The 13,351-nt window shown below is 43.8% G+C and overlaps 1 protein-coding gene across 1 annotated transcript in view; it reads right to left on the minus strand.

The window, feature by feature from the left end:
• Nucleotides 1-9,192, minus strand: part of FNDC3B (fibronectin type III domain containing 3B) — a 247,626-nt gene extending 238,434 nt beyond the window's left edge. Inside the window, exon 1 of the mRNA XM_069975184.1 lies at nucleotides 9,109-9,192. The gene's annotated coding sequence lies outside the window, so the exon portion shown is untranslated. The remainder of the gene's footprint in view (nucleotides 1-9,108) is intronic.
• Nucleotides 9,193-13,351: the final 4,159 nt, after the last annotated feature.

The raw sequence follows: 13,351 nt of genomic DNA on the forward strand, positions 1-13,351 counted from the left end.
TTTAATAAAAGCTCCTTGCAAACTTCAGTACTCTTTCACAGTTTTGGTGAAAAACCAAATGTTACAAAGTAGTACATTAACAAAAAGAAAAACGTTGCCAGTAATTCAGCATGTTGAGATAACTGGAACAGGAATCATAGGGAACACGCAAAGCCATCCAGAAGGAAATAAGCAAGTACTGTATGTACAGAATACAGCTGCAACAATATTGCTTGTTTGGAATCCCTTACAAATACACTCACAACATTGTTACAGACTGGAGCATATAACATGCAATTTGTATATTCTTTGAGTTTCCTCTATTTTTTAATTCCCAACTTTTTGGCATCATAAAATGTATTCTTTTGACTTCCTTAATGAGTCCACAAACTTCAACAGCTGCAATAATTAAATGGTTTAGTGAATAAAACAATACAACAGTCTTCCATAGCCATGTATTCATTCGGAATGGATTGGGCTTCATTCATGAGCAAATAGAAGTACGGAGGAAACAGTTTCTTTAAAAAAAAAAAAAAAATTCTACTAATTGATACATCAAATGGCTTTATGTTCAGTTATGGCATTTACATGAATCCATTCTGCCCAAGAGGCAAGTTTGCTACTGTAACTAGGACGGTGGTAGAAACCCTCATCCAGTCACGTGTCCTGCTCTCCTTCACATTACTGTAAAATTATTTTTGTTAAAGTGTACCTAAACTTTTCAAACAGACCTTACAAGTCAGGAGCTGTAATAGTCGGAGGTCCGGCTCAGGGGGGCTGCGGACGTGCGATCGCAAAATTATTTTTCCGTACAATATATCGTACCGTCTAAACGCTGATCGTTATAAAAAAAAAATCGTGTAAACTTAGCATTAGACTAGAAAGTTACAAAGATTTGTAAATTACTTCTAGTTCAAAATCTCACTTCCTCCTCTGTCTGTTATAGGACTGTCCAGAGCAGCAGCAATCCCCATAGAAAACCTCTACTGCTCCAGACAGTTTCTGACACCGATGAATGGGCACAATGTCTAACTGGAAAGAACTACACAACTTCCTCCAGGACTGAAGTACTTTACAAATCTGTATAACTTCTGACACCAACTATTTCTTCTTTGTGGAGTACCCCTTTAACTTTATTTTTACCACCATAAAAACTTGTAAGAAAATGGTTGTTGGGACTCCATGATGGTTATTGTGGGATCTGTTGACCAAATGCTAGATTAAATGTAATTCTGAATCAATTGATTTTGGTTTCAGGTTTTATTGTATATAATATTAACTTTTCCTTGAAATACAACAATTCCTTTGGTAACACAGTATCATTTCTTGTAGTGGTTATCAAGGGCACAGCTTTGTAACCACCGCTGTCTACCCGTGCATTTTTGTGGACATGCTTCACAAAGAAAACATGTTAATAATAATATAAATATATCACACAATTCCACCAAACTTCAAGATCAAAATTCATGGCTCTTTGAGCAGAAATGTTCCATGAAAACTAGGTATGCAGCATAAAAATAAGACAATAAATGCGGCTTTCCCAAAGACAAAGTGATAGAGCAGCCCACACGTGTTCATTATCTTACTGTTGATCTAGCAGAATGAGCTCCCACATTCATCATCAGCTGGTGGTTTTGGACTGCACTCAAACCAATGACCTTATATATAAAGTCAAATAATATTTTTCTATTGTAACATACCCATAAAATTATGGTGGATGTTCTTTGTAAGCAGAAAGTGAACTACTCCACAAGTTCATGTAAAGACGTGAAGACAAGTTCCCTATAGAATACACACAGGAGCATACTTAGCAATTCAACTCCTTTAAGGCATGAGTCCCCAAGCTTTTACTCTACGTGAGTCAAATTCAACCTTAAGCAATGGTTAGCAGCCAACTTAAAAAAGGTTAGGAGGTCAACTTAAAAAAAAAAACAAAAAAAACAATGGAGATAAATATTTAGAGTGTAACAGTTGATACCAATCACAAAGTAAATTTTACACTAGTACTAAACCATCCACATTTCAAGTCTGCAATGTAGTCAATTTTCAGAGTCGGATTAGTCATACAGCAGTGGGTTGTATGGCACATATGGCTCCTCAGCCACAAACCAGTCACTGCCTTAGAAGTCAAACAACTGGAACCTTCATTGGTTTACTTTCAGGGTATAACTATCTATCCTGGTGATGTGGACAGAGGTTTCATGTCACCGTTATCAGAGCCATACATTAGTGTGTTCATCACATGGTAGGACAGATTTTTGCCACCTAAACATAAACAATGGACATACCCTAAAGGTTCACATTGAAGGTCAACAGGGAAAGATCTGATTTGGAAAGTATAACAATTCTCACAGAATTCAAACTGACTCCAAAGCTTTGATTACACGTCTGATGTGCATGAGGGCCATGATAGTGAAGAGGGTGTCTATTGGCCAGAGAAGCTACAAATGACGCTGCATATCTATGCAATAAATGTATTGGCTTTTAATTTTGATTGAAAATGCATAATGCTTCCTCACCCCTGCAGGAGCACCACTTGGATATGGGACACTAACTGCTGGAAACTTCTTCCCATGTAACAGGTTATTCCAGCAGGAGTACAGGCTGTGATCAGCTATTTGTCAGGAAGACCACTTTTCCAAAGTGGACTACCCATTTAATGTGGCTTAATATTGCATTTACTAAGGGCCATATTAGGTGGCCCGATCAATATAGTAAACAAGTGTGATCTGCTAGATAATCACTCATTTACGGAGCCTATCACACGGCTCGATTATGGGAGATAGTTAGCGATGTCCATACAGCCCTTGCTTTAAAAGTGTAACAAAGTATATACGTTACCTCTCCGCGCTCCTCGGATGGAACTGCTGAGCCGGTGTCTGACGTGACAAGCCACGGCCAGTGATCGGCTGAGCAGCTTGTCACTTCGCACACTGCTCTGAAGGTGCACCAGCGGCTGCGAAAAGACAGGAAGACACAGGGGAGTGTGGAGAGGTCATGTATGAACTTAATTAGTTTCTTTATACAGTCATCAGCTGCTCATTGCTGTTACACATAGTGATGCACGCCCAGCGGACAGGACCCAAAGACATGATTGTTTTTATCAGCTGACTGTGGTCTTTATTACACAGAACGATGATCTGCCAAATCGGGCAGATTCTGCAGATTATCGTTCGGTGTAATAAAGCCGGAACTGAATGTGGTTCTAACACATCCTAACAAATAATGGGGACATTTTGTAGAGTATATGATTTATAGTAAAATCGCATTCTTGATTTTTGCAACAATGGCCTGGCAGTCAACCAAATAGTAACAACCCTGTGTCAATCAAACAACAAGAGGAAATGCAGACTGGAAAAAAAAAATAAAACCTCAAACTACCAAGTGACCATGATACCATCGTAAGAAAAGAACTCTGAATGATCTCACCCATATGCGGGTAATGTAAGCAATGACCTCAGATCCTTGGAGTTCAGAGTGATGCTAAGGGGGCAATAATTATGCAATGGCCTAATCTGAGGTCCCAAAATAGGTACTCATCTGTACTAAGCTGGGTATGGAGTAGTGGCTTCTACAGAGGATCATTCCAAGTTCTTTACTCACTTCAAAAAGGGTACTCTGCAGAAAATAAATTGTCAGAAAGGAAAACAGATTTGTAATTTGCTTCTATTAAAAGAATCTCAAGTCTTCCAGTACTTATCAGCTGCTGTATGTCCTGCGGAAAGCGGTGTATTCTTTCCAGTCCGACACTGTGCTCTCTGCTGCCACTTCCGTCTATGACAGGAACTATCCAAAGCAATAGCAATCCCCATAGAAAACCTCTCCTGCTCTGGACAGTTCCTGTCATGAGAAGTAAAATCCACGGCACACAGGATAATGTAGAAGTGATGGTTTATTATACAGTGATAAACAGAAGTTGTATACTCCGACCAATGTGAAACATTTAAGCAGTAGAGATCATAACTATCAAGCAAGCTTTCGGCCCTTCCAGGACCTTATTCAGGCGAGTAGATCTCAGTAGTAGTAGATACGTCTGTGGTCTAGGTGGAGTGTCTCATGGACAGAGGTGGCAGCAGAGAGCCCTGTGTCAGAATAGAAGAAATCTGCACTTCCTAAAGGGCATACAGCAGCTGGTAAGTACTGGAAGTACCGATAGAACTTTTGACACCAGTTGATTTGAAAAAAAAAAATGTAAGCATGATGGTCACTTTTCTTTTTTTGAAGCCTGCATTGCATCTTGTTACTTGAATGACACAGGCTTCTCCCTATTTGGTTGTCTGCCAGGCCATAGTGTGTGCATTATGTCACTCGTTTCTATGGGTCCGGCTGGACCACATTTTGTGTGTTGTGAACATGAAACCCTTCAGTGAATTATTTTTTATACACAATCCAAAGTTTTTAATGTACATTGTACATTTAACATAACAAATCAAATTGTTTTCTTCTCTTCTGTGTGGGTGTATCACACTCTGCCTCTTCATGGAAACATTAACACTATGATAATACACAGATGAGCTCTAATCATAGATTGAGAGTCAAATGAGGACATACTGGGGAAAACTGCAGAGAACTAACAGCAAGTGATGGAATATAAGAATATTAATGATATAGCAGTACTTGGCCATACAATAGAATAGAAGAGCCAGGGAACAAGCAATACTTCAATGTTGGTTGGTAAATATTAAGTTTATACATAAAAACCTATAGATACTAAGCCTGAATACACACATGCAAGTACTCAAATACTGCTGACCTATCAACTCAATATCTATATAATAAAACCTCTTGCCATATGAAGAACAGATGTCTAAGACCACCATTCCAGACTGCACATTGACTTGTTTTCATAAAACAGTATTTATTAGATACACTATTAACCTTACGTACGGAAAGACTTTGTGAACACAAAAGACCACACAAAGATGTATACAGCATCAATTAAATGACTTTATAAATAATAGTGAAAACCTCAGGTCACACTGACAGCTGACAGGGCAGTATGGTGCAGTTACTATTATGTTTTATTATTCCTAGCATGACTACAAATAAAGATAAACTAGGAAAAGACTTGGGATCTTCACTGTGTGCACCTGGCCTAATTCTGACAAGTAACAAAGCAGATTTGTTTCCTCCTATTTAGCCTGTCGGAGTTTGGGAAGCACTGTGCGGTAGGCACACCACTGTCCAAGGGTGACATTCAAGGAAAATTGTCCATGAGTTTCAAAAGTAAGAGAACCTTTAGGCTATGTTCACACACACACACACATTTTGACGGTGAGTGAATATAGCCTTAGAATGAGCAGATAATGTGAAGGTGAAATTACAGTCTGTTACCGTCATTCAGCGGGGTGACAATCGGTGTGGATGGATGACCTATTTTATTTGAAGAAAAGAGATCTATCAAAGTCTGAACTTCCCAACACGTTTGTGGATGGGTATCACAGCTCAAACAAATAAGATTTCTGAGGAGTTTAAGCAAAAGTTGACGATGCTCATCAGTATCTGGAGGAGTCATCTTTGGATTAGACTCCACTAAACCACAGATAGACTGAGTACAAATAGAGTAAATTCAAGACCATTATAACCCTCCCTAACAGTGGTCAACCAACAAATAACACGCCAAGAAGGTGGCGTATAATAGCCTGCAATAGTGAGAGGGAACCCAATGTATCCTTTAAGCAATTGAGATCCTTCCTCACATTGGCGCATGTTAATGTCAATGAGTCCACTTTTAGGAGGACATGGCAAGATTGCAAGGAAGATGCTGCTGCTGCTCTCCAAAATTAATGCTTCTACCCATCTGCAGGTTGCTTAAAAAAAACAAAAATTGCCTGGACAGGCCAAAAGGATATTGAAGCAATGTTAATGGACATATGTGAACATAAACGACCCTTCCATTAAAATAAGAGGCGTTGTTCGGAGAGCTGAAACTCTGCTAGCATGGCTTGCCATGGTTGATAGAACAATGACTTCTGAATATAAATCGAACTTGGGTCATGAAAGAAGACAACCATCTTGAACTCAAAGAATGGTTACAGAAAAATAAAGTCAAAGTTTTGGAATGGCCAAGTCTAAGTCCTGATCTAAATCAAACCAAAATATTATGGAAGGCCCTGAAGTGACCAGTTCAAAGGAGAAAACCAACTAACATAAGAGATGAAGCAAAAGTAGTAAAATGTGAGCAAGAAAACAACCTTACAGGTCATAAAATACATAACGTACCAACATACAAAGTGAAAACATCCAAATGTAACCATAATGATCATTTATGACCAATAGTCAATATTCTGCCAATCCAGTCATTCAGGAATAATCATTATGGTTACATTTGGATGTTTTCACTCACTTTAACGTGTGTTGGTTCCTTTTAGTATTTTATGGTCTGTAATGTTTTCTTATTACTCACATTTTACACCTTGTAGATCAATTTAACCCAACTCTTTGTGACTTGTTGACCTAGGTTATTTGTAGGACTGAAATCATACTGACTTGGGGTCCTTTTACACACACACACACACACAGATATCTGACAAATGTTTGAAGCCAAAGCCAGGAATGGGTTTGAGAATAGGGGAGATCTCAGTCTTCCCTTTAGACAGCCTACTTTATCCTAGCCCATGAGAGTTTCATTAGTCTGCCAATCAAAGTGCTCATGAACTAGAAAGAAGTAGGCTGTGGATGAATTTTTGGTTTGCTAGTCTAGAAGTGATTTGGTAAAGAAAGACCTTGACATAAAGATTGTACATCCTCTGTTGTGTCTACAGTGACCAATAATGAGAAAGACTAAATACACTACCCAAAAGTTACAAACCAAAAAAACTTAAACGTAAATTAGACTGAAGCAAACAGAAGAATGACAGTTCAGAATCCTAATCTATTGACATTTATAGGGAAGCTTTTCCAAGCCGACTGGATAGGAAACACAAACACAGCCATGGGCAGCCTCAGTCTGCTCCATAAAATAGCAGCTCTGTCATTCCAAATAACTGTGTGATTGTCAGCTACATCAAAGATGATCCAGAAATATTCCATCCAGCAGACATTCCTTCCTGTAGGTGGCGCCTCACAGCTATGTACTCAACTCTTTCTACAACTTTACCTAGATGCAATTTCGGTAACGATAACTAATGTCCAGAATGAAGGTGTGAAGGTTCGGGCTCTGCACTATAATGCAGAGGAAACAGACACTGAAACATTCACAGACCATATGTTATGCAATATTAATTGTTATAGAGGTCAAATTCACCCAGGCCACTTCTAGAAGTCAACAAGAAGCCACTGACTGTCATGTGTTGTCTATACTGTCCTATAGGCAGCCAGCTGTGATCGGACACTTGTCCATCACATCCTGCAAGAACATTTATAATCTTATAAAGTATGTGGTATAGTAGCACTAGCTCTTCTGTGGGACCAGACTTTGCTCCCAACAGGGCTAAGGGCTAATACTCTGTCCTTACTTGGACCATTTTTGGGAGGTACACATGATGCTCTGACCCAGTCGTCTGGCCATCACTATTCGGCATCCTGTTAGATTCTCTTTTTTTTTCTAGTTCCCAACACATCAACCTTACTAACTAATCTGTAATATAAACCATACTATTGACCAAATAAATAATATGAAGTTATTGGTTTTAATGTTATGACTGTACCAGTATTATATATATATATATATATATGTGCTTTCTAACATCATAATAAACCCGCTTTTATAGGAATGCCTAAAAGTAGCAGAGTTGTAATATAAAGAGTAAACTACGATCTTATGTCTTATAAATTCGCTGTGGAGGTACACACAGCAGTCTGTCCCACCAGAAATCCCTCGAAGTGTACTGTATAGATCCCATGATCTGAGTATGCACAAGTAGCAGCAGTGATTCAGAACGCTGTGCCTTCATTTCTCCAATGTGCCCCCTGGATCCAGACATTTGCACTGTCTTCCCAGATAGCTGGAGGCTTCAGATTCTTTGGGTTTTTTTAATAGGAGGAGCTTTGCCTTCACCTGAGTGACATCTGGCAAAACTGTGTGCCAGACAGTACGTGCTGCACAAGAAGCCTCCTTCATCTCCAGCCTCTTCCCTGCCGCTGCCTTAGGCCATACATTTCTTTTGCTCTCTTGTTTGTTTTCCCACAAGTCTTCCCAGAGGTTAATTGCAACTATTGACAGGGGAAACAGTCAGCAATGTCATCCAATGACTGTTCCCACCACTGTAGACTACTGCCAGGAGCATCTGCACAATGGGAGACAGCCAGGCACCTACCTACACATACTGACAGACAGACAGAGGTCAACTTATTCGGGATGTGTCAAAGCACTGACACCTCTGAACACAACACACATGGGCAAGTAAGGCAACTCTACAACCGCTGTATCCATGGCAACAGAACCAATGGATACACTATATATTCTTTCCACAATATTTACATCAGACATTTGTATTGCTTCCTAGTCCTAACAGTAATGGGAGGGTGACAGCCTGACAGCCGCTCAGCACACCCTAATGTCTGCCACAAGGGTAATAGGATTGCAGTCAGTAGTGGTGCTGCCAAGGCCAGCTCCCCCCCTGATGCCAGCTCCCCCCATAACTTGTGAGCAGTCTGCCACCCCACCAGCCAGGCACAAGCAGTGCAGTTCGGTCCCCAGCCGGCGAGTGTGCAGAGCAGAGGGAGATTTGGCAGGGAGAGCACTAGGAGGGATCCCCAGCCAGATGGAAGCGAGTCAGCAGAGTGCAGCAAGGCGCAGGGATGAGGCGGAGGAGAGCCTCCCTGGAATGCAGGGGTATGATGGAGGGAGCCTGCACCTCCTGCCCCACAGCCCCCATACACACCGTGCGGTTCCGCAGCCGGCCACCCTCCCCCTGCAGCCTGTGCCCGGCACACTGGCAGCTGGGGAGACATTACAGCCTGGTACAGGAATGAGAGTGGGAAGAAGAGCGGGGACTGTCCCATCCCTCCATCCCCACCCACCCCACACTCATGCATGTGCCCGGGATGCCAGGCTGCTCAGGGTGCCAGGCTGCGGAGCTACTGGAAACTTTTTATTGCGTTGTGTTATGAGGCAGGAAAGCAGCAGAGGAGCGGCATAGGAGAACATGTGTGTGAATAGGCGGCGAGCCGGAGCCCATCTGTTACCTTATGTAGCGCTGAAATGGGGGGGTTTGGACAGCAGGTCACTCGGCGTGCGCAGCTACTCCAGTAATCCCTGCCAGCATGAGACCTAGGAGAGCAATGAGGGGCCTCCCAGTGCCCGGCTGCTCAAGGAGCGACCTCCAAAACACACCACGCCCCCTGACGGCTGATTGGCCCGCGTGCGCTGCTGCAGACCAGACCACGCCCAGTCACAGCCCCGGACTGGGCAGGGATGGGGAAAGGGTTAATGCAGGGTAAAGGCTGAATCCCGCAACGCAGAAGGACCTTTTCTGACGTCATGTTCATGTGGCCAGCGTGGGCGGGGCTATCGTCTGTGTGCCGTGTTCCCGGGTTTTCTTAGCAGTGGTCTGTGCTGAGTTGCCGTAAATCAGGTATTTCTTTCCCCAAGGTTTCTGTGCAGTGGAATGTGATCCACAGGAGGTGACCACTGGTTGCAATGTTCTGCAGGGGCAGGGATCTGGTTGTACTAGTATGCAGTGTTCTGCAGGGACAGAGGTATGTGACTGCACATCTATACAATGCTCTGCAGGGACAGGGGGCTGTGACTGCTGGGTGCAATGTTCTGCAGGGGCAGGCATCTGGCTGTACTAGTATGCAGTGTTCTGCAGGGACAGAGGTATGTGACTGCACATCTATACAATGCTCTGCAGGGACAGGGGGCTGTGACTGCTGGGTGCAATGTTCTGCAGGGGCAGGGATCTGGCTGTACTAGTATGCAGTGTTCTGCAGGGACAGAGGTATGTGACTGCACATCTATACAATGCTCTGCAGGGACAGGGGGCTGTGACTGCTGGGTCTGGCTTAGCCGCACTCTATTAGGAGAAAACTGATGCAATACTATATAGCATTGTATAGATCAGGGGTGGAGAACCTCCGGCCCGTGGGCCGCATCCGGCCCCTGAGACCTCCCGTTGCGGCCTGCGGCTCCCCTGTGACACGCGCTGCATTGGAGGGGAAGGAGCCGGCGCACACAGCATCCTCCGGTGTCTGTGACAGCTGCCAGGAGGATGCTGTCTGTGCCGGCTCCTTCCCCACTAGAGCGGCGCACGTCTTCCGTCTCCTGCAGGCCGCGTGGGATGACGTCATTTCATCACGCTGCCTGCAGGAGAAGACTGGCACAGAATAGAGGGGAGAGAAGAGGACCTGGACAGCGTGGGAGCGGAGGAAAGGTGAGTGGGATGTTTATTTTTTTTTAATTTGGGAATTAACTAGGCTACCAGGGGCATGACTTATGGGGGTGATAACTAGGCTGCCAGGGACATGACTGAAGGAGGTTAACTAGGCAACAGGGACATGACTGATGGGGGTTAACTAGGCTACCAGGGGCATGACTGATGGGGGTTAACTAGGCTACCAGGGGCATGACTGATGGGGGTTAACTAGGCAACAGGGACATGACTGATGGGGGTTAACTAGACAACAGGGACATGACTGATGGGGGTTAACTAGACAACAGGGACATGACTGATGGGGGTTAACTAGACAACAGGGACATGACTGATGGGGGTTAACTAGACAACAGGGACATGACTGATGGGGGTTAACTAGGCTACCAGGGACATGACTGATGGGGGTTAACTAGGCTACCAGGGACATGACTGGGGGGGTTAACTAGGCTACCAGGGACATGACTTGGGGGGGTTAACTAGGCTACCAGGGACATGACTTGGGGGGGTTAACTAGGCTACCAGGGACATGACTGGGGGTGGTTAACTAGGCTACCAGGAACATGCCTGGGGGGGTTAACTAGGCCTACCAGAGGCATGACTGGGGGGTTAACTAGACTACAAGGGACAGGCACTGGGGGTTAACTACAATAGCAAGGGCACTAGGGGAACAATACTTTGCCTTGCCCCGGGTGCTGCAAACCCACGCTACTAACTGCCGCGCATGGTATGTGGCCCTTGAATGATTTTATGAATGCCCGACCAGCCCTCGACATGGAAAAGGTTCCCCACCCCTGGTATAGATCCATAGGTGAAAGTGCTGCGAGTCGTTTCACAAAACTTTTGACATGTCATAGAGACATAAATACAGAAAGTGCAACAGCAACCTACAGGTGCAAGCGCTTACCATATATATTCCCCCCCCCCCCCCCCCCCCCGTGTACACATAATAAGAACCTACTCCATAGATATTAAAAAATGAGAATCTTGGTAAACTATTTGATCAAACATAGTGTACCTTGTCGCCATGTTAAGGTGTCCTCAAAGACATGGTCCCGACTCTAGCATTTTTACACTTGCAATGGCCTCTCCTGGGCTGAACAAGCCTACAACTGAGCAGATAGGAGCCAAATCTCTATAGCACTTACAAAACATGGATGGAGCGCAAGCCAACAGAAGGTAGCCATACAACCCATGTACAATAGAAAAAAAAAGGAAAAAATGGCAGCACCTCTGTGCAAGTTGCCTGCTGCATGTGGCTTAAGTACAGACAAAAAACAGAAAGTGCAACAGCAACCGACAGGTGCAAGTGTGAACAGAGGCATAGAGGTGATTCCAATTTTTTCCCTTTTTATGTCATAGAGACATGTCAAAAGTTTTGATCAACAAGGGAGAGAAGAGAAAAAAAAACAGGCAGCAGCGCCTCGTTTGATTGCGTACAAACAGGTTAATTTATAGCACAAGGTGCTGATAAGGTGCTCACCTTTAAGCCCCTTGGGCTTTGTGTATATCACCCAAAAGGGTACCAGGGCTTCAGGAGTAACCAAGATACAGTGCTTTAGTGGAAAGTCTCCCAAGTAGGGGCCCGTGGAAAAAGTTGTGTGCGACTATTCTATAAAGGTTAACGCTACCCTACAGACTCCAACAATAGATGCAGATAAAAATTTAAAATGTTTATTATAAAAATGCACAGTTTACGCATTTCAAATACCACGTCCTCTTCATCAGAATAGTAGTCTATTATTCTGATGAAGAAGATGTGGTCCTTGAAACGCGTAAACTGTGCATTTTTATAATAAACATTTTAACTTTTTATCTGCATCTATTGTTGGAGTCTGTTGGGCAGCGCTAACCTTTATGGAAGTTGCACAAAAGTTTTTATCGGTCTGGGTTTGAGTTTTCAGACCTGTAATGCACGGGAAGGGGACCATGCTGCAGTGCGTCCTCTCCCTGCTCTGTGTCAGCAGGGCCGGCCTTAGGGTAGATGGCGCCCTGTGCAGAATGTTCTTTTGGTGCCCCCCCCTTCCCGGCTGATTGTAGGCCATACCAAGCCTATCTCTTAGAGACACACACTGTATATACTGCTTACACAAACAGATACAGTCACATATACACATACAGACACACGGGGGAGATTCATCAAACATGGTGTAAAGTGAAACTGGCTCAGTTGCCCCTAGCAACCAATCAGATTCAACCTTTCATTCCTCACAGACTCTTTGGGAAATGAAAGGTGGAATCTGATTGGTTGCTACGGGCAACTGACCTAGTTTCACTTAACACCATGTTTGATAAATCTCCCCCTGTACAGTGTATATACTGCTTACACAGACACATACAGACACACAGTACATATATCCCGCAAACACAGACACACATACACACCACACAGGAGCATGCTGGGAGTTGTTGTATTCCACACACATCACACAGGAGCATGCTGGGAGTTGTTGTATTCCACACACACACACACACCACACAAGAGCATGCTGGGAGTTGTATTCCACACACACCACACAGGAGCATGCTGGGAGTTGTTGTATTCCACACACACGACACATGAGCATGCTGGGAGTTGTTATATTCCACACACACCACACAGGAGCATGCTGGGAGTTGTTGTATTCCACACACACCACACAGGAGCATGCTGGGAGTTGTTGTATTCCACACACACCACACAGGAGCATGCTGGGAGTTGTTGTATTCCACACACACCACACAGGAGCATGCTGGGAGTTGTTGTATTCCACACACACCACACAGGAGCATGCTAGAAGTAGTTGTATTCCACACACACCACACAGGAGCATGCTGAAAGTAGTTGTATTCCACACACACCACACAGGAGCATGCTAGAAGTAGTTGTATTCCACACACACCACACAGGAGCATGCTGAAAGTAGTTGTATTCCACACACACCACACAGGAGTATGCTGAAAGTAGTTGTATTCCACACACACCACACAGGAGCATGCTGAAAGTAGTTGTATTCCACACACACCACACAGGAGCATGCTGGGAGTAGTTGTATTCCACACACACACCACACAGGATC

This window comes from Dendropsophus ebraccatus, chromosome 6 (assembly GCF_027789765.1).
Source record: "Dendropsophus ebraccatus isolate aDenEbr1 chromosome 6, aDenEbr1.pat, whole genome shotgun sequence".
NCBI classification, from domain to species: Eukaryota; Metazoa; Chordata; class Amphibia; order Anura; family Hylidae; genus Dendropsophus; species Dendropsophus ebraccatus.